The sequence below is a fragment of the Nicotiana tabacum genome, chromosome 13, assembly GCF_000715075.1.
Source record: "Nicotiana tabacum cultivar K326 chromosome 13, ASM71507v2, whole genome shotgun sequence".
Taxonomy (NCBI): Eukaryota; Viridiplantae; Streptophyta; class Magnoliopsida; order Solanales; family Solanaceae; genus Nicotiana; species Nicotiana tabacum.
Genome location: NC_134092.1, coordinates 29,790,176 through 29,815,617, shown reverse-complemented (window position 1 = coordinate 29,815,617; position 25,442 = coordinate 29,790,176). Strand labels below are relative to the sequence as shown.

Here is a 25,442-nt window from a genome sequence, read left to right as displayed (position 1 = left end):
ATAGACGATAATTTCTCAATTTACGCACTTATAGTGTTTTTTGGTAAGTTCCAAGCAATAGTCATCTCTATCCCTATTGTCCATAGAAATCTCCAGCAAGTGCTCTCAATAACCTGTAAACGACGGGCGCAGATAAATAGTATAAGTTGACGTAAACGATGAGTGCAGATAAATTTTTGCCTTTAGGTATTATATTATTGAAAGCAAAAATGTTTCTCATATATACGAGAAACTGACCAAACTAGTCTCTTTAAGTTTGTCAATTAGATAAGTCAGTTCTTGCATAAAATTGGAAATGATCATCGTCAATTTTAAGTTTTACCTAATAAAATTGGAAGAGTATTTTCTTGCAGTAGCGCAAAGAATTGATGAGTAACATATATGAGAGAATAATAGAGTATTCATAATTTTAAGCTCATTGTTCTGATTTTCGCATAGGTCAAATGAAGCGTTATATATGTGAGATTAGATGTGTCTCTTTTAGTTACATTTTCACGTTGAAAAGCAATATATTTAAATATTACTTAGTAGAAGGATGTTTTCTATCAATGAATTACTCTTGGGATTTTTTCGTATGTGTACGAAATTTTGAACTTATTTATCTAAGTTTTCTTATTTATACAAAGTAACTAATTTTTTTTTACAAATTATATACAAAATTCGATAAAAAACTACAATTTTCCTACAACTAAACACAATTTTTTTGTGTGCAGAATCTAGTAAAACATTACAATTTACATACAATTTATATGCAACTTGTATACAATTATGTTAGTTAATATTTTGTATACCATTTCTACACCCGACATACAAAATATATACAATTTATTTATGTTTTTTTCTTCTTCGAGTTTCACTATGAAATTCTAACCAAAACCACTTCGAATCTTCACTAAATTCTCTCAAAATTGAGATATAAACTCCAAAGGATATTTTTAATCATTTATAACAACACTCATTCCAAACAAATAATAATTCCCCAAAATTTAAGTTTTGAATTTAAAGTTTCAAAACTTTTTAATGACGGCAAAAAAAAAAATTTAATTAACCATGGTACACGCTCTCCTGCCCATCTTTGTTCTCTGTGTATGAATTGGAGAACGTAGAACATTTCTAATCCAAATTCAGCACTACATTCTTTAAGATAATAAATGCCAAAAATTTCATTCGTAGGTACTAAGATTTCCTAGCTGCCATATTCAATTGCATAGCACTTTTCACTTGGCTTTTACACCTTTTAGGACTTGGTGGAGGGAAAAGTTTCTTGGCACATGTAACGATCAATTTTTGGACGAAAATATATTGTTTATTTTCACTTGGGTGGAATGGGGAGGAAGAAAAGTGAGATAAAATAAATAAGATTGGAGTCTAATATATTATTTTATATATAAATAGTAAATTATATATGTTAATATAATTAAGTGATAACCCTTTAGGAAGGGTAAATAAGTTTGTAATAGGATATAGATAGATAAAAATTCCCATATTTATGTTGTTTATACCATTGGGATTAATGCTTGATGGCTAACTTACCCTAAACTCTAGCTACACATATAAATGGGGTCACACATATTCCATTTGGAAGCATCTCAAAAATTTCATAAACTATTGGGATATTCATAAAGAAGTTATTTCGAAATTTCATAAATACATAGACTATGCATAAATGGATCAAAGACATCAAGTGTTGTCTTTTTCAAAGCTACCAAAGTGAGCAAGAAATGTTCTTCCTTTTCACGGAGATCAAATATATCCCAAGGAAGTCCACATTATCTTACGTTTGAGAAGTACGCTGCTTAAACTCTCAAATCACGGAGAACAATTAGAGAGAAGAATCAAGAAAACAAACAAACTCACAAAGACTCACGATTGATTAATAAAATTACTTTTCCTCATTTTTTTTTGTTATTGCTGTTTATTTTCCATACTTTAAAAATTTATTGCAAACAAGGTCATTTTAGAAACTTTATCATTCTCACTTTGGTTATTGAAGTTAAGTGTCAAAGGAAATATTAGTAGGGGTAAAGCCATCGTAAATCCTTTCTTTAGGGATCAAAATGAAATACAAACGGAATAAGGGCAGCACTACTACTAAATAATATATTCAACATCCACATGGATGTTCGGAAAAATAAAATCATTCAAGATAGATAAGAAGAAGGTCGTGGCAATTACTTGTAATCGTATTCTGTCCTTACCTTTTGCTTTAAAAGTATAGTTTAGTTTCACGATCCAAATATATCTGCAGTCAAAGATCCGCCAGGTACTACTTTCTTTTTCCTTTTTCTTTAGGAAACTATAATAACTAGTAGATGTTGGTAGGTATAGTCAACAGCCATCAGTTTGCGCCGAGAACCCATGCATATCTGAAATCTTTAGCTCTCAAACTTGATTTGCGCCGACAAATAACTACTAATTTTGGAAGATTTTGAAGTTTGAAATTCGGATCAGTATTGTTACAACCTTGAAGTCTCGGATCTGAAACTGGATGTATCTTAGCTTGTCTGGGTATTAAATTCGGAATCGGTCGCATAAAGTTGTAATACCTGCTGCTACAACTCGAAGTTGGGATAAAAAATCATAACCATGTAGCAGTTTGTATCAACACTGTATAATTATGTATATGAATGTATAAATACCTCTTATACATTATTTTTTGATAATACAAGTTTATATTGTTTACAGTTATTGTAGTGTTGGACTTAATGTGTTTTCTAGTGAAAATATTGTATAACTAGTGTTTATATATAATCATATAGTGTTGTATACTTGTGTATAACTGTGTATATTTATGTATAATGCTGTATAATTATATATTTTTTAGTTTACAAGGATCTAGATACAATGTGAGTGCATAAGAGGCCTCCATGGAAGTTTGACACTTTCTTCTCTTCTTTTTCTTTTTTGTTATGGGCAATATGAAAAAGTTTTTATATGCGCTAGAGGGATTCTACAATTCTTTTACCAAGTTTTGATTTTTCGTTTATCTTGTTGGATTGCTTCAGCAATTGCACATAAAGTTTCACTTTTAATCTAAAATTTGACTGACAATTTTGATATGTGAAAACCCAAATGATTCACCACTTAAAAGAGTACTAGAAGATTGAAATATTTTATTGAAAAATCATGTTTTGCCATAAGAAAAAGAGAAAATAGGAGAAATATTTTTTTTTAATACATAATTTGTTGGTATTTAAGTTGGGGAAGAAAAAGAAACAAAGACATGGACAAAAGTTTTGTGGGGGGAATTCGGGAGATGTGGGGGGAGGGAGGGAGGGAAAAGGTGTAAAAAAAAATTGCCATACCATGTGAATGATATCATATTGCTAGAAAAAGAACTTATTTGTTAACATTTATTGGGCCATCCGATGAAGATATTGTTTTGGGCTTAAGCGGTTGAAATGTATTTTGTTCAGTTGTACTTTTATGAAATTCTCCCCTTACTTTTGAGAGACTAGGGATTTATCACTTTCTTCATAGTATATTTGATTATTGATACCACTGAAAGAGTAACCAAATAAAAAAAAAAACGCATCATTTGAAATCTTATGAAATTATTTTCAGTGCAAATGCCACATATGATCTTTTCATTCGTCCCTCCACTACAACATCCGTGTGTGAGTTAGCCCACTATATTTTTTGGATTGATTGTCATTTTGTGTGTTACTACGTGCATATTTGTTAAGGTTGTAATGTCTAATAGGAAAATCGGACAAGTTTAGGATTGCTTATATATTTGGCTTTTAAGTTATGTATCTAAATTAACCGGCCTATTAATTTGTTCACGAGATCGTTTAATTTAGTTACAGGATAATTTATTTGAGGGGCCAGGGGGTAACAGTGGACAATCTTTAAGGCTGGCCGGCACTTTATTAACAGGAAGAGTGTATTTAATTGGAAAGTGTAACGAAAATAAATGTATATTGTTTAGCAATATACAATAGTAAATCTGTTAAAACATGTGTAACGGAATCAAGCATACAAAGCAGGTATCACAAACATATAAACTAGATAATGATATAATTCGGAAATTAGAAACACTAACCTCTTGAAAACGTTGCACAGGTCCTCCACAAAGAAAGAATCTAGGGCTTCAGTCTTGTGTTATGCTCCTTGTAAGACCTTGGACGAAATTATTTGAGTGGGCAAAACAATACAACTCTAAAGAGTGAGTTATTGGGTGAAAAACGTCTTCCTTATGTAGACCCGAAATTCAACCAAAAAGGGGCTAAAAACGTGTAGGATTCTGCTAGTGCAAGTAGAATCCTACTCTAACTCAAAAGGATGACTTTTCTCCCAAGCCACTTTTTACTCAAGTCTGTTCAGATTTTTACTAGGTATAGCAGGGACCACAAAAACAATAAGAGGCTACTAATTATAGTATTAATCCGAAAAATCTGAAGAATTAAATCCTACTATAATTAATTGCAGTTTATTCCACTAAAAACTGCAATTGAATTTCTCAATATGAATTTCGAAAATTTACTAACACTTATTTAACTCTCCATGTTAAGATTACAAATAGCAGTTAATTAAACTAAACCACTGACAATATAACTTAATCAACTAATTAAATCCTTTATAATTTCGCTTAAACTATTTCATGTGATGGATACAAAATCTACCGTCTGAGTTTTCACATGAAAACTTATAAGCTTACATAAAGGGGTATCATCAAATTCAAAATCGAGTCATGGATTCTATCAACTAATTATTATTTCATAAATGCTATTTGTTATTGTCCAATCCATTAGGCATACACTAATTCTGAATAGAGTTGTACCTTGTGATAAATTAAAATAATAAACAAATCACATTGATCATAATAACGATATCAAGATTAGGAGTAAAAGCTCATTTAATGAATCAGAGAAAATATTTTATATATATTCAGTACAAAATATCTTTTCTCTACTCGGTCTGTTCAATATACACTAAGTATACTAGCACAAGAAGTTGGAGCAAAACCACTCCCATAATCAAGATAAATTATACTTTAATCTTGTGCTACAATCATCAAGTTATTTTGTCCAACAATATCTTCGATTGTGAACATAGTTTATTAATTATGAGAACCGATAATTTAATCTTATGTGCATGAGCCAAGACTCCATACACTAAATTGTCTACTACATAACATGTAATAAATGATCTTTAAAATAATACGTTATTGAATTGAATAAATCAAATAAAAAAATTGTTCCATAAAAAATAAAACATAATACTATATATAAACCGCATGGTTAATATTATATCCCAACAAAATCCGATATATTTTTTCTTTTGGTTTAAGAGTAACAACTTTCCTGATTAACAATAAAAAAAGATATAATGGGTGTCGGATGAAACCTTTTAATGGGTGGAGGGCAATTATAAGTCTAAAGTTTAACGGCAGGAATGAAATCTTAAAAAGGTGAGTAAAAAGAGGGTAAACATGATTTATTTTTGATAGTACATGAGCAAATATTATCCTTTTCGATAAGAAAATACTTATGTTCTTGCTATTTCAGAAAGAGATCACACAAACTAATTAACAAGCAGAATAAAATACACGAATCGTCTTTAAATTAATTATTCAATGTGGTGTACTCTGAAATGATCACATGTTAATGGAAAATTAGATCTTATTTTACTTTTATTTTAATATAATTAAATTTTAACTCCTGTCTTCATCGACACGTGCTTAGTGAAGAGAAAATGTCTGAATCGCAAAAAATAATTAAAAAAAAATTGAATTGTCAATTTGACGGTAAAAAGACGGTAATCAAAAGGGTCGAATGAATAAAGGAATATATTTTGATTTCGAACTTTTGATGGTTTAATCTTCAGTATACAACAATTCCGTCTATATGACGAGAAGCTCAGATCACACAAAGTAACCATGAAGGAGTGTGATGGATGAGATCTTCTCACATTCTTAATTATATGTCTCAAATTTGTATTTTAAGTATGAATTTTTTTTTGAAAAATAGCGCTTCCACCTATAATAAATCTTACGAGACGCAAATTTGAATTAGCCCTACAGTAAATTTTGAATACTAAATAATTATGTATATAAAAAGAAAATCACGCAAAGCATAATTTGAGTTAATCCAAATGGGAATTGACGATTCGGTAGCTGGAAGAATAAATGGATAATCAATTACTATAGTCAAAATTTAAAGAATTCAAATGTTAATTTTATGAAATGTTCACAAGAAGACCAAACAGGGCTTATTTTACTATATTCTCCACTTTTTAAAGGCACTTGGCATATAAAATAAAACCCACATGATTTTCTCATCTTCTCTTTCTTACCATCTCAATTCAACGGCCACAAAAAGTACAGTGATATATGTTTTTTTTGGTCAAAGGAAAACAATATTATTAATCTCCGGTATCCCAAATACAAACGGTAGTGTTCTCTACATCTCATACTTCCATATAAGGAGCATCCCTAACTACTTCCCTTCTATATGATATATATCAATTCCTTATCTCTACTTTTATTTACAAGTAATTCCTCGCTCTAGTTTAGAGTGTTTAAAACCGAACCGAAATCGAAAATCGAACCGAAATCGAAGCTTAATGGCTTATTAGTATCGGGTTAACGGTTTAACGGACGGGGAACGAATTAAATTTTTTTTATTAACGACTTATCGGTTTGGGGCGGATTATTCAATTTTCTTAACGGATAATCCGTTAACCCGTTAAGAATATATATATATATATATATATATATATATATATATATATATATATAAATCCTTCTTTCACTTCCGGTACTCTATCTCTATTCTCTATTACTAATTTACTATTAGACATTTAGTTATAATTTACTATTCCAGTTAGTTACTATTAGATAATTTTGATGTCATGTATTATACCCAGTGTTCTCTTCTATTTCTTCTGATGGTTATAAGTTGTTAATAGGCTCATCCCCAGAGATGATTCTACTGAAAAATACGCTGGAATGTAGCTCTCTATTTCTTCTATTTAGCTCTCTTCTTAGGTGCCATATTCTATAGACAGGAATGTAGTCTGCTGAGTATAGGAATTTTATTTTGAGTCACAACGGTCAACAAACAATTAATGCACGCAATATAGATTGAATTAGGCCGATAAACCGCCCGATAAGAGCTAAACCGATACCAATCCGTCCGATATCTTATCAGGTGGCTAGCGGATTAATACATTTAAAAGTCGATAACCGATAAGTCAAACCGTTAAGAGTAAATAACTGCCCAATCCCCCCGATAAGCAGCCCTACTCTAGCTCTCCTTGTTGTATGTATGTCTCTAATTTGTGCGTCTGTATAGTCCATCTATCCATGTCCTTTCTCTGTTGTTTTGCCTTCCTTTCCAGCTTGCCTGCAACCTTAATCTGCTTTCTTGCTTTATCTGTTTTGTCTTCCTTTCCTTTCTCTGCTTTCCAGATATTGTATAGCTGCCAATACAGCTGCAACAAATGTACGACACATTCTTCCTTTTATCCTCATGATCATTCTCTTCCACAACCCAAGAATCTCTTTTTTCCTAACTTTTATTCCCATCCAGTCTAACATGATATTTAGGCAGGATTGTGACATATGACATTCGAACAGTAGATGTTGTACTGTTTCAGTAGCTTGATCACATATTACACATTTATCATCCTCGCTGACTCCAATTCTGAATAGTCTCTCCTTTGTGAGGAGTTTGTTATGCATTGCCAACCAACAGATAAAGCTATTTTTAGGTACATTAAGTTTACTCTATACTCATCTGCTACTTGTCCATCTCCCTTGTATTCCTCTCCTCCATTCATAGCCACTGCTGATTGAGTACTTCCCAGCTTGTGTAAGCCAACCTTTCTCATGCCTTAAATTTGTCCTTTATATTACATATCTTCCTCCAGTACCAACTAAAGTCATTTGGTGGCTTATATTGCCATCACGATTGTCCTTTTATATAAATATGATTGACCCACTTTACCAACATATTATCATCTTTTTGGGCAATGTGCCAAATATATTTAGCCAGTACTACCTCATTCTATGTGATACACTCTTTGATCCCCATATATCAGATCCCAAGCTACCAGAGGTGCTCTACTTGTATTGTCTTTACCATCCCATAGGAAATTCCTACAAATGGCTATGATCTTCTTTAGTATAATCCTTAGAAGTATGAAGATTGATGCCCAGTAAGTTTGAGTATGCATCATCACTGAGTTCACCAAATGCACCCTCTCTGCATATGACAAGTTCCTGGATGCCCAACTCCTTATTCTAGTTGTCATTTTCTCAACCAGCAGCTCACATTCTGTACTTGTTAGCTTCCTAGGGGAAATTGGCACCTCCAGGTATCTAAATGGCAGCTTCCCCATTTGATAACCAGTAAGTTCACACAGATCAGCTATACTTTGTGTATCTATGTTGGCACAAAAAAGGTTAGACTTGCTTGCATTTGTACTTAGCCCAGATGTGTTTGCAAATGTCAGTAGCCCTCTTAGCATAACTACCATTGACTGAATTGTTCCTTTACAAAACAATAGTACATCATCTACAAAACATAGGTGGTTCAACTTTAGGCTCCTGCACTTGGTGTGATATTCAAACCCCTGCATCTCTGACACCGTCCCCCTTATTCTTGTGAAGTATTCCATGCAAATTACAAAGATCAGTAGAGACATGGGATCTCCTTGTATGAGTCTCCTTTCTCCTTTAATACACCCATACATTCCCCATTTATAACAATACTATACTGAGTAGTCGTGATACAAGCCATTATCCACTTTATGAATCTCTGGGAAAGTTTAGTGCATGACGCATTTCTTCCACAAAACCCCATTCCATTGAGTCGTATGCCTTCTTGAGATCAACTTAATTAAATAGCTCCGGGTAGTATTCTTCCTGTTATAGAGTCTTATTAGGTCCTGACAAATCAGTATGTTTTGAATAATACTTCTGCCTTCTACAAATGCACTTTGGTTCTCTGAAATTATTGTGGGAAACACCACTTTCAGTATGTTATATAGCATTTTGGAGATGACCTTATAGATTGTGTTACAACATACATTTGGCCTGTAATCTCCAACTGAATTAGCTTGGTTGCTTTTAGGGACTAATGTGATCACTTTCTTGTTAATGACTTTCAGCATTTTCCCATTTCTGAAAACTCAATTACAGCTTCAATCACATCAGCCTTTATAATTCCCAACTATCTTTAAAGAATTGACTCCCATAACCATCTGGTCCTGGAGATTTATCCCCAGATATCACCCATAATGCCTCTCTCACTTATTCTGATTTAAATTCTCTTTCTAGCATACTCCTATGATCATCTTTGAGTATATTGCCTTCCCTAACAAGGCAACTATTCACCCTTACTGTGTTGGATGTACTAGTTCCCAGTAGATCTTTATAGAATTCAATGAATGTAGTTGCAATCCCCTCTGCTGATGTCTCAATCTTACCCTCAGAGTCTTTAACTAAGAATATTCTGTTCATGTTCCTCCTAGTCTTCAGCATATTGTGGAACATTTTTGTATTTTGATCTCCTTATGCTAGCCATTATAGTTTGCATTTTGCCTTAAGTATTGATTCCTGGCTTCTGTCCAGTTGTTGCAGTCCTCTGATAGTAGTCTTTCCATCTTCAGTAGTTCTTCATTCGTTGGATCTTGCTGAATTTTCTCCTGACATGCTTTTAATTCCTTCATGGCTTCCTCTGCTTTCCTCTCTACTTTACTAATTTTTTCCTTGTTTAACTTCCTGAGGGAGCTTTTTAAGTTGTTCAGCTTCCTTACTAGTTCATACATCTTTATTCCTCTCCTTTGTCACGCCCCAAACCTGGGGAGGCGTGGCTGGCACCCGGTGCCGTACTAGCCCGAGTGAACTACTCTGTAACTTATTTTTTTCTTCTACAACTATCATGGGTCAACATGACCATAACTCATAATATATAACTATAAGTGGGAAACACTGTATCATTAAACTATCGTTCTTAAAATATGAATACATATGGGACATCAAGGCCTCTAACATACTGTACAAAATGAACCTTTGTCTACAAAGCCTCTAGGATTATTTGTCATCAAATGGGACAGGGTACCATCCTACCCATAAGTCTATAGAAAAACTCTGACACAGTGACTCATAGACTCGGATGTACTCCGAATGAGGCGGAGTCTTACCGATCCTTCGCTGAATGCCAATCTCGTCTACTATGAGGGCTCGTCAAACTGATTATCTATACCTGCAAGTATGAATGCAGCGTCCCCAACAAAAGGACGTCAGTACGAATAGTGTACTGAGTATGTAAGGCAGAACTGAAACATAACAATAAGTCAACATTAATTAAAGACATATAAGAGTCAACCTGAATCTCTGAAGTGCCACCGTATATGCATACTTATTATACTCATATATATACAATGCTTCTCTTTAAGACTATTATCCATATCGTATGATGCATGACTGCCCAACTGATTAGTGGTAACTGCCCGACCGGTTGTAGCTCGGTGATAAATATATAACTGCCCAATCGGCCGTAACTCGGTGGTAAATGCATGACTGCCTGACCGGTCGTAGCTCGATGGTAAATGAATATTCATGTCTTCCCAACTGGCGGTAAATAATGATACATAACTGTCCAACCGGTAGTAACTGCCCAACCGGCCATAACTCGGTGGTAAATGCATGACTTCTCGACCGGCCGTAGCATGGTGGTAAATGAATATGCATGAAGATGCATGTATTACTATATTATAAACATTAACATCTTTATCAAATACCTCAATAGGGAATTAGATACATACTTAGACATGCTTTTAAAGTAATTACATTAAATTAGTGAATATAACTTATATTTACTACCTTCATTCCTACCGTATAGGCACAACAGTTGTATAGAGAGTATTTTACCTTCATTACTCACATTAAGTTTACAAAGTGGACATACATTTACCAAAAGAATCTAAAAGAAATACTGTGTCCCCTTATTACAAGATGTGGCTTAGAACTAAATCCAATTAAAGAGTAGAATCCAAAAGCTTGGTCCATACTAGATCCGACATACAAAATAAGAATACATTATTCATAACTCGATGAAAACATATATAGTACATTTCAATTTACAAGATGTAGCTTAGTACTAAATCCAATTTGAGGTGTGAAAGATCTGTAAGCTTGTCCAACTGAATAGATATTATATCACCAGCTCATTCCAGGTTATACTTAGTGGTTGTAAAGCCTAAATCCTTTAATCCACTAACATAAAATGGCAAATTTATATATACCCTAGGAGTAGACAATTTAAACCTATCCAGTTAGCCATATGAGAGCTAGTAGATACCAGGATATTCAGATGATGACTTTTTTCTTCTTTCTCAATTCCGACTTAAACAATAATTTTAAAGGGGGTTATGAGATGGTATAGCCGATGGGGAAACAATTTAATCATATAATCTATTTTAAAATAAATACTTCCTTTATTTCATATAGAATTGTTTCAACTACAGTATCTTTTAGTCCTCTCACAAAAATTCAAAATAGTATTCCTAACAATTGCTCTGTCAATTAATTATTATCTTTATGGGAATGAATAACATAGACATCCTTAACTGCTAAGAGTAGAACCACTTATGAAATATCATTACATTTACGTATCATTTCTTGGATCATGCCAAAAAAAGAAGAAGAATTAGCCTTAATATACCTGGAGTAGGAAAAAATTCATATGATGCTCTTGAGAAGGATTACATTGAACTCCCTTTAGAATCAAAATTTCACGTTGTGATAACATTAGGTACACTTTGTATGAAATCTTCGAATCGATTTCGTTGCTATTGCAGCATTAGCGTTGCTGAATCTTTCCCCCTTAGGAATGAGAGTTCCATGTGTTAGCTAAGCATTTTCCTTAATTAACTAGAGGGTGATTGTATCATAGTGAGTTGTCCCCTACCAAACTATTCTCTAAATGCCACCTTACTCTACAATGACTTAAGAGTCATCTTACATTAAAAGGGGGCTGCCACGTTTTGGGGGTGGGCAAGCTTATCCAAAATATTGAATTAATTAATTAATCTTCCACTAAAAATTATTAATTACTCATTTATTCACATAATTAAGAATTATTTTAAATTACTTATATTATTCATTTTTAACACACTTTATGTACTCTACTATCATGGTCATGTGGTACTATATAAAATAAATATATACACTATTATTTTATTAAAACATCCATATAAAAATACATATATTTTCTCAACTTCTAATTTTGCTAATCTTGTATAAAGAGTACAAATTTTCGTACGCTTAATTCTTAAAATGGTAAAAACATAACCTTCTTTTGTGAGAAAATAACTTCTATTTTTACAATAAGGAAAATCTCATTTATAAGCTTTCTCATATTATGTGTATAATTTACCATATTTGAAAATAGTAATAATGGTAACTATCCAAAATTATATTTATAAACTTTTTACTAAAATATTCCACTTAAAATAAAATACCACATTAACATAATATCTAACGGTATCAATGTTGTTAAACTTACGGAGTCTTACAATAACATAGTCGCAAATCCTCTATAATCTCATGAATGGTCTTAATCCCTTCTAGCTCATATGGATTAATACGACTAATTCTAATATTAAATTACGGGATGTAACATTTTCGTTTTCCATCCATTAGCAACTCTTTCCCTGAAATCAGGTGCTTGACTCCACATGTTAAAGTATCTAAATACTCTCTTTTGCTTCTTATTTCCCTCTTCCCAGTTTATCAGTGCAGGGCAATGGTCAATTAGCCCTTCACTCATAAAGTGCACTTCTGAATCAGGTAGGGCTACTATCCATTCAGTATTTACAATCACTCTGTCAATTCTGCTGTATACCCTATGATGCCCTTCATGCTTGTTATTCCAGGTGTAGAATGCTCCTGATGACTTCAAATCCTTCAAGTTGCATGGGTGGCCTCATCTGACTTGACTCACCCCTATACTAAGAACTAGAGGCACTGGAACTCTGACTGGGCCCTGAATATGTGGAACGATCAAATCCCTTACCGGCAAACTGAAGGGGTGCACTAGCCGATGGCTGGGCTGGATACCTCGGGTACTGTTGTCTCTGACCACCTCGAAACTCACCAGAAGGACCAAAAAATCTCGCTCTCTTACTCTAGCCCCTATCATGCTCACGATCGGCCATCTACTTCTACTTACGCTCCTCTATACCTTGAGCATATGCCTGAATACAAGAAATATCAATGCGTGTATGAAGTGAGACCAACATACAGTCATTAAGCAGGTGCGGCTCCAACCCCATCACGAACCGGTGAACTCGATCCTTCATCTTAGCTACAATAGTGAGAGCATACCTAGCCAAAGAATCAAACTGAAGGTTGTACTCCCGATCACTCATATTACCTTGTCAAAGGGTCAAGAACCTATTAACTCTGGCTCGTCTAAGCTCTGGTAGCAAATAATGACGAAGAAAAGCCTCTATCAACTCCTGCCATTCTGCTGGAAGGGCATCCTCACCTCTAGACAACTCTCAAGACTCGTACCAATTAACTGCAACATCTCGAAGTCTATAGGAAGCTATCTCAACTGACTCGGTTGCAGTGGCCTTCATTACCGTCAAAATCCTCTGCATCCTATCGATAAATGCCTGAGGGTCCTCGTTTGGATCTGCTCCAGTGAATATCGGAGGGTCCAAATTAATGAAATCACGAACCCTCGCACTGATGGCCCTATCTGCATGACCAATACCTATTTCCTGGCGTCGAGCCTGTGCGGCCACTAATCGAGTCAATAGCTGAATAGCATCTATCATCTCCTGACCTGTTGCATCTGGCTGAGGAGCTAGGGGTACTGGAGCAGGCGCTAGAGATGGTGCCCCTCGGATCTCCTCCGGAGAGGGTAGGGTATGTGAAGTCTGAGATGGAGTCTCACTATGTGACTCTCCCTGAGCCTTGGTAACTCGTGGCGCTCGACTTGTAGTCTCATTATCCACGGACTTGCCCTTCTGGGTGGCTGTAGCCTTCTTGGGCATCGCTAAAAATATAACATATCGTTAGGAAAATGAATTCTTATATCGCACGATCTAAGATAAGAAATGAGGGTAACATCCTATATGTCCTGTAGCTTCCTATTTATAAGTGTGGTGTACAACACACTCATAAACAAGACTCTACTAGACACAGTCTATAGACAACCCTAGGATGGAACTGCTCTGATACCACTTTTGTCACGACCCAAACCGAGGGGTTGTGACGAGTGCCCGAGTGCTACCTATCGAATACCCCTAAGCATATATCTAAGATATAAACATGAAATAATCGTAGGTCATGCCTAACATCTGGAAATAAACTACTGATTCATATGAACAATATATATATATATATATATATATATATATATATATATATATATATATATATATATATATATATATATATATATATATATATATATATATATATATATATATATATATATATATATATATATATATATATATATATATATATATATATATATATATATATATATATATATGACTATCTACAGACCTCTAACATAGTGTACAACTGTATAGAGGATGGGACTAGGCCCCGTCATACACATATGTATATAAAAGTATCATACCAAAAATGAATAGCAGCTCCGGATCAAATGGAGAACACCAACTCTCGCTGAGAAAGGATCCTAAGATGGGGGACCGTCAGCCTGTCTACCTGCACATGCGGCATGAAACGCAGGCCCCCAGGCAATAGGGGCGTCAGTACGAATAATGTACCGAGTATGTAAGGCATAAAAATTAGTATATAACATACATGAAAGAAACATGGAGTAAATGACTCAACCTGTAAGCCTGAATAGATCTGTGAATCATGAAGCATTTATAATGTCATGCATATGTGTATAAATATCATATCATGCATAGGTATATACGTGCATAACATCATCAAGCCTCTAAGGGCATCCCATCATATCATCTCAGCCTCTGTGGGCGAAATCATAAATGTATACTAGCTGATCAGGTGGTGGTACGTATATAACGCCATAACCTTTTCCTAGACCCCATATACATATACTATACGCGTATATAACGCCATCTGATCATGGGTCAGTATACATGTATAAATGGATGCAATGAAGTAAGTCAATAATATCTCTCGGGATTTCATGAGCCCACACATTTTCTGAAATTTTTTATTTCTGCTAGTGTAATTGGGCTCCCTATTCTCTCATCCATATTGAGTACATAGTTAAAGTCACCCATCACTGCCCATGGGCCATTCATTTTGTCATATACTTGTTTAATATCTTGCCACAATGGTCTTCTGAGTGCCATGTCATTATAGGCATAGGCTATGGTAACCCAGAACCTCCTTCATGTCCCCATATAATTATAGGCATAGGCTATGGTAACCCAGAACCTCCTTCCTATCCCCATATACAGCACCTCACAATGCATTAATTGATCTGTACTTTTTTGATACCCACCCCATATATTGAAGGCTTCCACAATAACCAAATCCTTCCCCCAGTATGTTGTGTCAAATTAGTAGTAAATGAACAACCATTACATAGGTTAAGAGCAACATGCTGAGCTATAGCTCTCTTAACCTTAGTTTTCAGGAGACCAAATAGACCTACCTTAGCATTGTGCATGAAAACTGCACTTTTTTTTTTGCTTTTCTGGTCTATTTAGAGCTCGTTTGGGCATAAGAAATTTTTTTTATTTTTTACAAAAATAATTCACTTTTTTCGAAATCTACGTTTGTTCATAAAATTTCTAATTTTCACTTGAAGATGCATTTTGAAAATTTTCGAAAATTTGAAAAACTCCAAAAAATCGTTTTTCAAAATTTTCACTCAAATCATTCACAAAACTTCAAAAACAACCCAAAATTATATTCATGTCCAAACACAACTCTAAATTTCAAATACCATTTTGACTTGAAAATTATTTTTTCCCTATTTTGGAATTTTACAATTCTTATGTCCAAACACCCACTTAGTCCCCTGGTATTCCAAAATCCTATTCTATCCATTAGGAGGGGGATACCCCCATCCTTTCCTCTTTTTGAACCACTTATACATTGTTTTCCTTGCCCTGTTGCAGCTTCTGTTCTGCATTCCCAGGGTTGCAAAAATATTTCCTGTTTCAATTGACATCTCCTGAGTATGTACCCTTTTCTTAACATATTTTCCTACCTTGAGTCCATTATTTTCAGTCCCTTTGTTCATTTACATTTGCCCTGCTTGTACTCCTTCCCCATTATTCTGGTTAGTCTCTTGTTCCACCATTTTGCCTTTCCCTTTGTTATTCTGTTCACCTCATTTGTCTTCCTGAGCTGCCTTTTTCTCCTCCTTATTACTTACTTCCCTTAGTTGTTTCCTGAATTCAGTTACTTCATGCCCATAATTCTTGCATTTGCTGCATAATACTGGCTTCCATTCAAATTGCACATCCTGCTCTATTATCTTCCCTACTTCATTTTCGAACATAATAGTGGAAGGATATGCTTGGTTAATAGTCACTTCTACCAGCACCCTTGTATAAGCTAGTCTCTCCTTCTGCGCGGTGGCTCTATCAGTTTTCAATTACTTCCCTATTATTCCTACAATCTTTGTGAGAGCATTTATTTTCTAATATTTGATATCCAGACCGACTAATCTGATCCATACTGGCATCTTCTCCATCTGTTCCTTTGGCATTTCCATATCTACTTTCCAAGGCTTCAAAATTACTGATTTCCTATCTAACATTTGAATTCCCTCTTCTACTGCTTTCGTTTGATTCTCCTTGCTGTGAAACCTTAGAAGGAATACCCCTCTATTAATTTGTGCAACTTTATCTACTCCCAATCCTCTCCATTTACGCCTAAAGTAGCTATCCATTGCTGGTTAGGGTGGATTCAAGCCCAACACATAGCATACCACCGCCGATGTCCAGTACTCTACCTTCTCCTTGATATCATCCTCTGTTGTATAGACATTTATATTCATAGTATCTAGTTTATTAAGCTCCAACCCCTCAGTTACTAGGGGAGTACCTACCACTTTGCTCCACGATTTAGGGCTATTCCCAATATTACTCACCTGGCCATTGTTGAACCCTTCCTTTGCTTCATCTTCAACCATGTTAGCCCACGACGCTGATCCTGAGCTCGTCGGTGCACTCTGTTCCGGCCTAAGTGGGGTGACCCGCTGATTTTGTGGATTAGGGCTTCGACTTAGCTCCAATGGTTTAATCCCTTGGAGAACATTTATACTTCTCGTTTTCTTCGCATCTGCAGATTGAGGAATTCCCTTACTGCCTACACTGTGTGTTAGATTATTTCCCTGATTTTGCTGACCTCTCCCACCAGTTTTTTATTTTCTCGTCATCTCCCTTTCATATTGGAATGTGGCATTTACAGTGATATATTTCTAATTGTCAACAATACTAGCAGTCAAATGCTAATTTATAGCGAAAGAAAAATGCCAATTTACAGTAAAATTATCGTTATGGCATTGACTAATGTGTACTTTTATCATTATGTGTTTGAATTTAAATTCTAATATCCAAACTAACCACCATACCATTGTCAATATCTCACATGTTCAAATCATGAGGAAACACTTGGATACAACCAGTGTTTTAGCAGTCAAATGCTAATTTATAGCGAAAAGAAAATGCCAATTTACAGTAAAATTATCGTTATGGAATTGACTAATGTGTACTTTTATCATTATGTGTTTGAATTTAAATTCTAATATTCAAACTAATCACCATACCATTGTCAATATCTCACATGTTCAAATCATGAGGAAACACTTGGATATAACCAGTGTTTTAAAAGGCGTGGGCGTAAGGCGGGGCGTTTTACATATGGCTCAGGCGTAAGCCCCATAGGTATTTAATTTTTAATATTTTATAAAATAATATAATGACAGTTAATATTTATAAACAGGTAATATATATATATATATATATATATATATATATATATATATATATATATATATATATATATATATATATATATATATATATATATATATATATATATATATATATATATATATATATATATATATATATATATATATATATATATATATATATATATATATATATATATATATATATATATATATATATATATATATATATATATATATATGAAGGAACAAAAAGGATGATTAACCTTCAATTTGAACTTTGAACTTGCTGCTATGAAGAAGAATGGAGTTCTCGTTGTATTTGTAAAAAACATAAATTGAATACTCGTTGCTTTTGGGAGATATTAGCAGACTAGCAGACAAGATAAAGAATTGGGAAGGACCATGAATTGGGGCTTCAATCAATAAAAAAAAAGTCTAGACTTTTAAATTTAATACATTTAAACTCCTTTTTAAAACTTTTGAGTAATTGCCAAGCTGATTTTTGAAAATTTGGGTATTATATGAAGGACTTATTCAACAAATTTTGTTTTAATTTTAAAAAATCTTTGGGGCTTACGCCTCACTAAAAAAACTCGCCCCGAATTGCTGGGCGTACGCCTCTTGAGACTTTCGCCCCACACCATCGCCCCGGGGCTCGCCCCAAAAACGCCTTTTAAAACACTGGATACAATTAGTAAATGACATGATTAAACAATGATCCAATTTGCCGCACTAGACACAAGAAATTGGTTAATTTCTTCGTTAGCCCATATCAATAAGGGGTCATTTGGTATTATGTATAAAAATAATACCGAATAAAGTGTATTAGTAATGCTTAGATTAGTTATGCTGGAATTATTTTTTATCGACTGTTTAATTTGGTGTATTAAAAATAACATGCATTGCATAATTTTTTTAAAACATTATTTGCTTATAAAATTATCCTCCACATTCTTTGAAAAAGATTTTGATATGGCAATTCTATCTTTATACATGCGTATTCACGTATTAAAAACTATGGTATTGCTAATGCCATGATTTGCTATGTATAAAAATAGTACTGAATATAGTGTATAACTAGTACTGATATTAGTTATACATAGGTTAAAAAATACTACCAAACAAGAGATTAATAATACCATAGCTAATACATGTATTATTTTTTCTAATACATCCACCCAACGATCCTTAAATGGATCGGAATTTATTGGTATGCCCTTTAAGTGTTAGCCCCGATTTTTTTAATTGCTTCTCATATGCCCTTAAAAAATATTTGAAACCAATAAGAGAATGCGGGTACATTAATGAGTTTTAATCACCAAGAAACCTAACATGAAGAATAGAGCTGTCAAAACGGGCCAACTCAGCCCAAGCCTCGCGGGCTTTTAAATTTGGTGGACTAAGACAGGCCGGCCCACCATCTGAATTGGCCTTAAAATGGCTAACCCAGCACAGCACTAAAAGGGTCGCGGGTTAGGCCGGGCCGGGCCTTCAATTTTTTTTAAAAAGAAATTTTCTTCAAATCTTTAAATATTTCTTCGTGACATAACCGCTTAATCAAATAAATAACTTTTGTTTGCTTAGAGCGTACAGAAGCTTGATGTTTGATAAGGAATCTCGTAATTGAAATTCAAATTCTCTATATCTCTAACGCTTTTTTTTAACGTTACATGAATAAACTTTTTAATACTTTTCTTTCATGCTGAGGTTTTTGAAAATAGGTTTAACATCATTTGCTGATTTCATCATTATAGTCCATAAAATTTTAAAATCTATGAAATTTGCTAGTGTTATCAATCTTTTTTGGGTATTAAAAATTAATCTTTTTCTATACTGAAGAGTAGTTTAATTATTAATAATATGTTAAAGTAATCCAAATTGATCACTGTCCACTTAAAGTAATATTTTTTTTTTGAAAACAATTATCATTGGCCACTTCAAGTAATATTTTCTTTTGAAGAAAAATTATCATTGGCCACTTAAAACTTTTCTAGTTCGTTATTAATTAAGTAAAAGAAAAACTAATCTTGTCATACTACATGCATATTAAAATCCTAAATTTTAGTTGGTATGAAAGGGTAAATGAACAATCTAGGGTTGGGGAATGAGGATTATTGTTAATAGTTTTTTTGTTAGTTTTTACTCTTTTAAATATTAAATATTTAAATTTAAATATAATTAATTTTGGCCCTGGGGCAGGCCCAGGCCCAGCCTAGGTCAAGCCTCAAGGGCCACCGAGCTGACTTGGGCCGGGCTTATGAGCCTCCATTTTAAATGGGCTCAACACATCATAACCCAAGTAGCAGACTGGGTTGGGCTGGCCTCACGGGCCAAGCTCATTTTGACGGCGACTTAGAATATACTTGAAGTAAGTGTATCAAAATTGTTGAAATATAACAATTTTAACTGAACTTTTGATTAAACGTTATATTTAACCTCCAAAGATACGGGACAACTCAAATTTAATACCCCTAAATTTAACCTCCTATGCTTGACAATTGAGCATTTAATCTAAGTGACATTTCTAATTTTGGTGTTTGTGGTTAAGTTATTTATCTTTCGTCGGATTTACTTTTGTCAATGCATACTTCATGCCTGAGAAAATAGACAATATACATACACCCTTATGGTTGGGCACAATATCCAAGCAAGGATTAATCACATCTGGATAAGTAGGTTTCCCTTTGAACTTTCCATAGTGAACTAATGTCGGATATACTCGATCAATCGGTAGATTTGATATCTTTGAATCGATAAATTTTGGTGTATACCTAGACAACCATAAGTCACACAATCAACCCTTTAATCGCCTTTGTTTCTCATTGTTGTGTTCGTTTCAGTTATGAACACCGCCTGGTTCATAAGTGCGTAGAGAACTGGCCTTACAGAATTCTCCTTGAAGCAGCTTACATTTTACACTTATATAGGTGATTCCTAAACGTGTTATCCTATAGATACACTATTTGATATACTCCGTATCAAACTTAGAAACAATTAAAAAACCTTAACGCTTTATCCTTGGTACTGAACATTGTCTCATCACGAGAATAGAGCAAAATTTTATTTGACAATGTTGAACCGTCACTAATGACTTTGTTTGATCTCTTTGAACCTAAATCTTGGGATCTCCACTCTTCTAGGTAGAGTTACCGCCACAATGATTTGTCCTCGGCCATAGTCCATTTCCCTTCGATGATTTATTAACCGCCTCTCTATTTAGGCCTTTTATAAGCGGATTTGACAATATCGAAACGAGGTCCCGAGTGGCTTATGTGAGTTTCGAACAGGGTTCAAATTGATTGAGGCCTCGTTGAAGCTGCTGGGATTTTTGGGTTGGTGGTGCAACCGCTTCTGCGGAAGCTTGGTCGCAGAAGCAACTCCGCAGAAGAGAGCAGCCCATCGCAAAAGCGGACAGGGGCAATTGGGCGTAAGGGTCGCAGGTGCGGGTGGATGGGCGCATTTGTGCGACCGCAGATGCAGTTCAGTGTGCGCAAAAGCGCGATCACAAAAGCAGGTTGAAGATCACAAAAGCGCTGGCTGCTGGTTCAAGCATTTTTTTGCAAAAGCGAGATATTTACCGCTGAAGCGGTGGTCGCAGATGTGACAAGTTGATCGCAAATGCGATGAAGCTGGGCAGAATGTTTTAAATTTGAGGGTTGTTCATTTTTATCACATATTGTGCTATAGACTTCGGAATGGGGAAATTTTGGAAGCAAATTTCATCACAAGGATTGGGGTAAATGTTCTACACTCGGATTTGATTATATTTCATTATTTTATCTTCATTTTTGGTAATTGGATTATGAGTTTTAAAGAGAAAAATTGGAGATTTTAACCTAAAGTTTTATATAGTGAATTTTTGAGTTTTGAACATCGATTCGGAATCGAAATTGGGTGAAACTAGTATGGTTGGACTCGTAATTGAATGAGTTGTCGGATTGTATAAGTTTTGTCGAGTTCTGAGGGGAGGCCCCAGGTTGGTCTTTTGGGTCGATTTTGGGCTTTTGATTAAAGGTTCAATTTTTATCGATTGGGTTTGTTTTGTTTGGCATTAATTGATGTATTTGAGTTGATTTTGGCTAGTTTTGATCCGTTCAGAGGTCAGTATGCATGGGATGGAATTTTTGGAGCACCGCTTGGCTTGCTCGGTATTGGATTTGGCTGGTTCGAGGTAAGTAACACTTCTAAACTTGGTACTGAGGGTATGAACCCTGAATATACGTGTTATGTGTTTGGATATTGAGGTGACACACATGCTAGGTGACATGCGTGTGGGCATGCACCGTGTGAATTGTGACACCGTTATTTTAGTGGCACTGTGTAGTTACCTGATCTTATCTGTAACCATGAAATCTCTACGTGCTAGAGCTATTGAGCCGTGATGCACGTTAGAAACCATATCTAGACTACATGCTCATTCGGTTGGGACCCACTAGGGTCATTTCTGCTGTTGATTTATTTGATTACATTGCAATTTCATACTCAGTTATGTTCATTCATTTCATATCATATCTCAGTCTCTATTGCTATTTATTGACATATCATATCATCGTGATATGATGTTGCGACGAGATTGATGACTGAGTGAGGACGAGGGCCTAATCGTGAGTGATATTATGGGATCGGATTACACGCCGCAGTAGTTTTTTTATTGATTTATGCCTGGATCTAGCTTATTATAGCGCTTGGGCTGAAGGAGCCTCTCCGGAGTCTGTACATCCCCAGTGAGCACAGTTGATTTATATAGAGGGATGGATCTTCCCTAGGCATGGATCTTGCCTGAATCATTTATATTTGGGGATGGATCTTTCCCGGGCTAGATTGGCCTTGTACCGTACTGAGTGACTGACTGTCAGCTGATGTATATATATTTAGGATGGATTTTTCCTGGGCTGGATTGGCCATATACAATACTCAGTGACTGAGTATGTCGAGTGATTGAGCATGATGAGTGGAAAGTATGAGGCAGTGAGATTGAGTACTCTGAGAGTGTGAGTACATGAGTTCATCACTGAGATACATTGCATTTGACATGCGTACTTGAGATACATGCATAGAGATGCATTTCTTTCTGCTACCTAGTTTTGGTGACATTCATGATTTCACCTGCATAGTGACATGTAGGCATATAGATGTACTTTCCTCATGCTATCTGAAAAATGAAACATCTTAATTATTATTGAAAAGTTTTAGGGGAAAAAATCATAGTTTTACGAACCTATTCATATTTTGGTGATTTCGGTAAAAGAATTGGGTTTTTACTGATATACTTGAAAAACATGCCTATTTTTCTGGAATTGCGAACGAGTTGAGCATCTTATATCTAAGTATGTTTCTTGTACCATTATTATTATGTTGTTTGAACTATTGTTGGCTATTGGTGTTGGACTCTGACCTCTATTCCACCTCGTCAGTACTTTCAACCTATGGTTAGATTTGTTATTTATTGAGTAGATGAGATCGGTTGTACTCATACTACACTCTTGCACCTTGTGTGTAGATGTTGGATACTGATGTTGCTGTATTCGACGGAGCTGGATTTGAAGATGTACCTACTTTCTGATTATAGCCGCCTCTTATTCATGGTAGCTCTATACTTATGAAAGATCTGTTCATGTATATTTCAAACAAATGATGTACTTTATTTCATACCAGCTTTGTAAATTCTAAATCTTAAACGCTCATGATTTGTACTACCAGTCCTTGGGGAATGTATAAGATGCATATATTTTCTTTTACTTAATTGACTTATTAAATTTCATTGGAATTTGATAGTTGTTAATTGGCTTACCTAGCAGGTTGGGTTAGGTGACATCATGACTAGTTGGATTTTGGGTCGTGACAAGGTGATATCAGAGCTCTAGGTTCATAGGTTCTACAAGTCATGAGCAAGTGTCTAGTAGAGTCTTGCAGATCGGTATCTCGGTGTGGTTTTATGCTAGGATCTCTTATGGTGATCTTTGGGTGAGGATCGTGGTATTCTTACAAGTAGAAGTGTCAGCTTGAGGGTAATTCGAAAGGAACTCAGAGAAATGTGACAGCTTGTTAATAGCTTGGATCAACACGGTAATGGATATGATCGTTTCCTTGGGTACTTATGATGTGGTGAGGCTCTACAAGTGTTTTGGTGTCAATACTCTTAGGTTTGGCTACATGCGCGACTTGGTTGAGTTAGAGATATTCAGTTCTAATGGCCTGGTTATGTGCAAATGGATTTCAATGTGTTCTCAATGGTTTCTACCACGGTTTGAGGTATATATTTCTTGTTGGCGTGGGGAGCATGTTGCGTGTTGTGATTTTCTCTTGGATAAGATCAAATGGAAGGTTTCTGACTGATTGACAATGTATTCTGCTTGTGACTCAGAGTTGATTATGAGATTCTTGTACTCTTCACATGATGGCATGATTGATGCGGTATGTTGTGTGGGATTAAGATTTGTGTGTGCAAGGTCACGGTCCAGTTTTGAAGGAAAGTTCATGAATTCTTAGGAAACATGGACGGTTTCAGTCAACTAGGTGAATGATATCACTACCTGGTATTGCCTGAGAAGGGTGCGCATTTCAGAAGACGCATTGGGTTTTGACTTGCGGATGCTTTATTGGTATTGCAGTACTCACTGATTGATCGACTGTTGATATTCAGATTTTTGCTATATGGCACGGTAGAATTATAGAAGTATCCCTCATGGGATGATCATGTATGAGAGAAGCATTAGAAATTCAGGCAGTGGAGTTGGGATAAGATATGGTGATTCGTGTGTTCTATGGATTTGGAGACTGGGAATTTTCAGAAGTAGATTATTTCGTGGTTGTGGACTGTGAAGATGTGGCCAAAGCTAGCTAGATGATAGTATGTGTTATGATTCAGTTATTGTAGACTTTAGGAGGGTTATTTATCTATTTATGGATGACCAGGGTTGATTTGGGGGCTCATTGGTAGGTCTAACGAGGGTGTGTATTCTACATCGGGGCAGATGGGTTGACACCATATTGCTATTGTTGAGGGATGTGCCATTCAGTTAGAATTTATTCGTATCTAATATGTTCTATGTGTTACTCTTTCATGTTACAAGGGATTGTGATTCGTTGGTTTATGCACACATGATGTGGTTCAGTTTAGACCTTATAGCGGACTTTGTGTGATTTGGTGATTGGGATATGGAAAGGTTGATTGCGCCTTGGTTACGGTTATTTTGGGTTGTGGAATTGTGTTGATTACTTCTACGTGGATATGGTCGTGCGCCTTGGGTCCTTGATGTCGAATTGCGCGTGGTTATTGATTTTGAGCATGGTGGCTTGGGGTATTTCATATGGACCAGTGTTTGGTGGGGTCACACATTGCAGTAGGGGTTATGTTAAGATATGATCCTTTGTGTTAGATTCATGTGTTATGGTCCTATGGTGTATGTAGGTTCTGAGCATTTCGTTATGGCGGTACTTGTTGAGCTTGCGAGACGTTTCTCTCATATGAGTCATTTTTTATGTTTGAGTACATTTGCATTATTGTGTATTGGTGTACAGATTGCACGGTTTGTAGAT

The 25,442-nt window shown here is 35.1% G+C and overlaps 1 long non-coding RNA gene across 1 annotated transcript; it reads right to left on the bottom strand.

Moving 5' to 3' along the window:
* Nucleotides 1-9,921: 9,921 nt before the first annotated feature.
* LOC142168393 (uncharacterized) lies at nucleotides 9,922-11,931 on the bottom strand. Its single transcript, XR_012698259.1, has 2 exons — nucleotides 11,676-11,931; nucleotides 9,922-10,214 (listed from the first exon to the last, which is right to left on the bottom strand). It is a non-coding gene; the product is annotated as an uncharacterized LOC142168393 (long non-coding RNA).
* Between the last annotated feature and the right edge of the window lie 13,511 nt (nucleotides 11,932-25,442).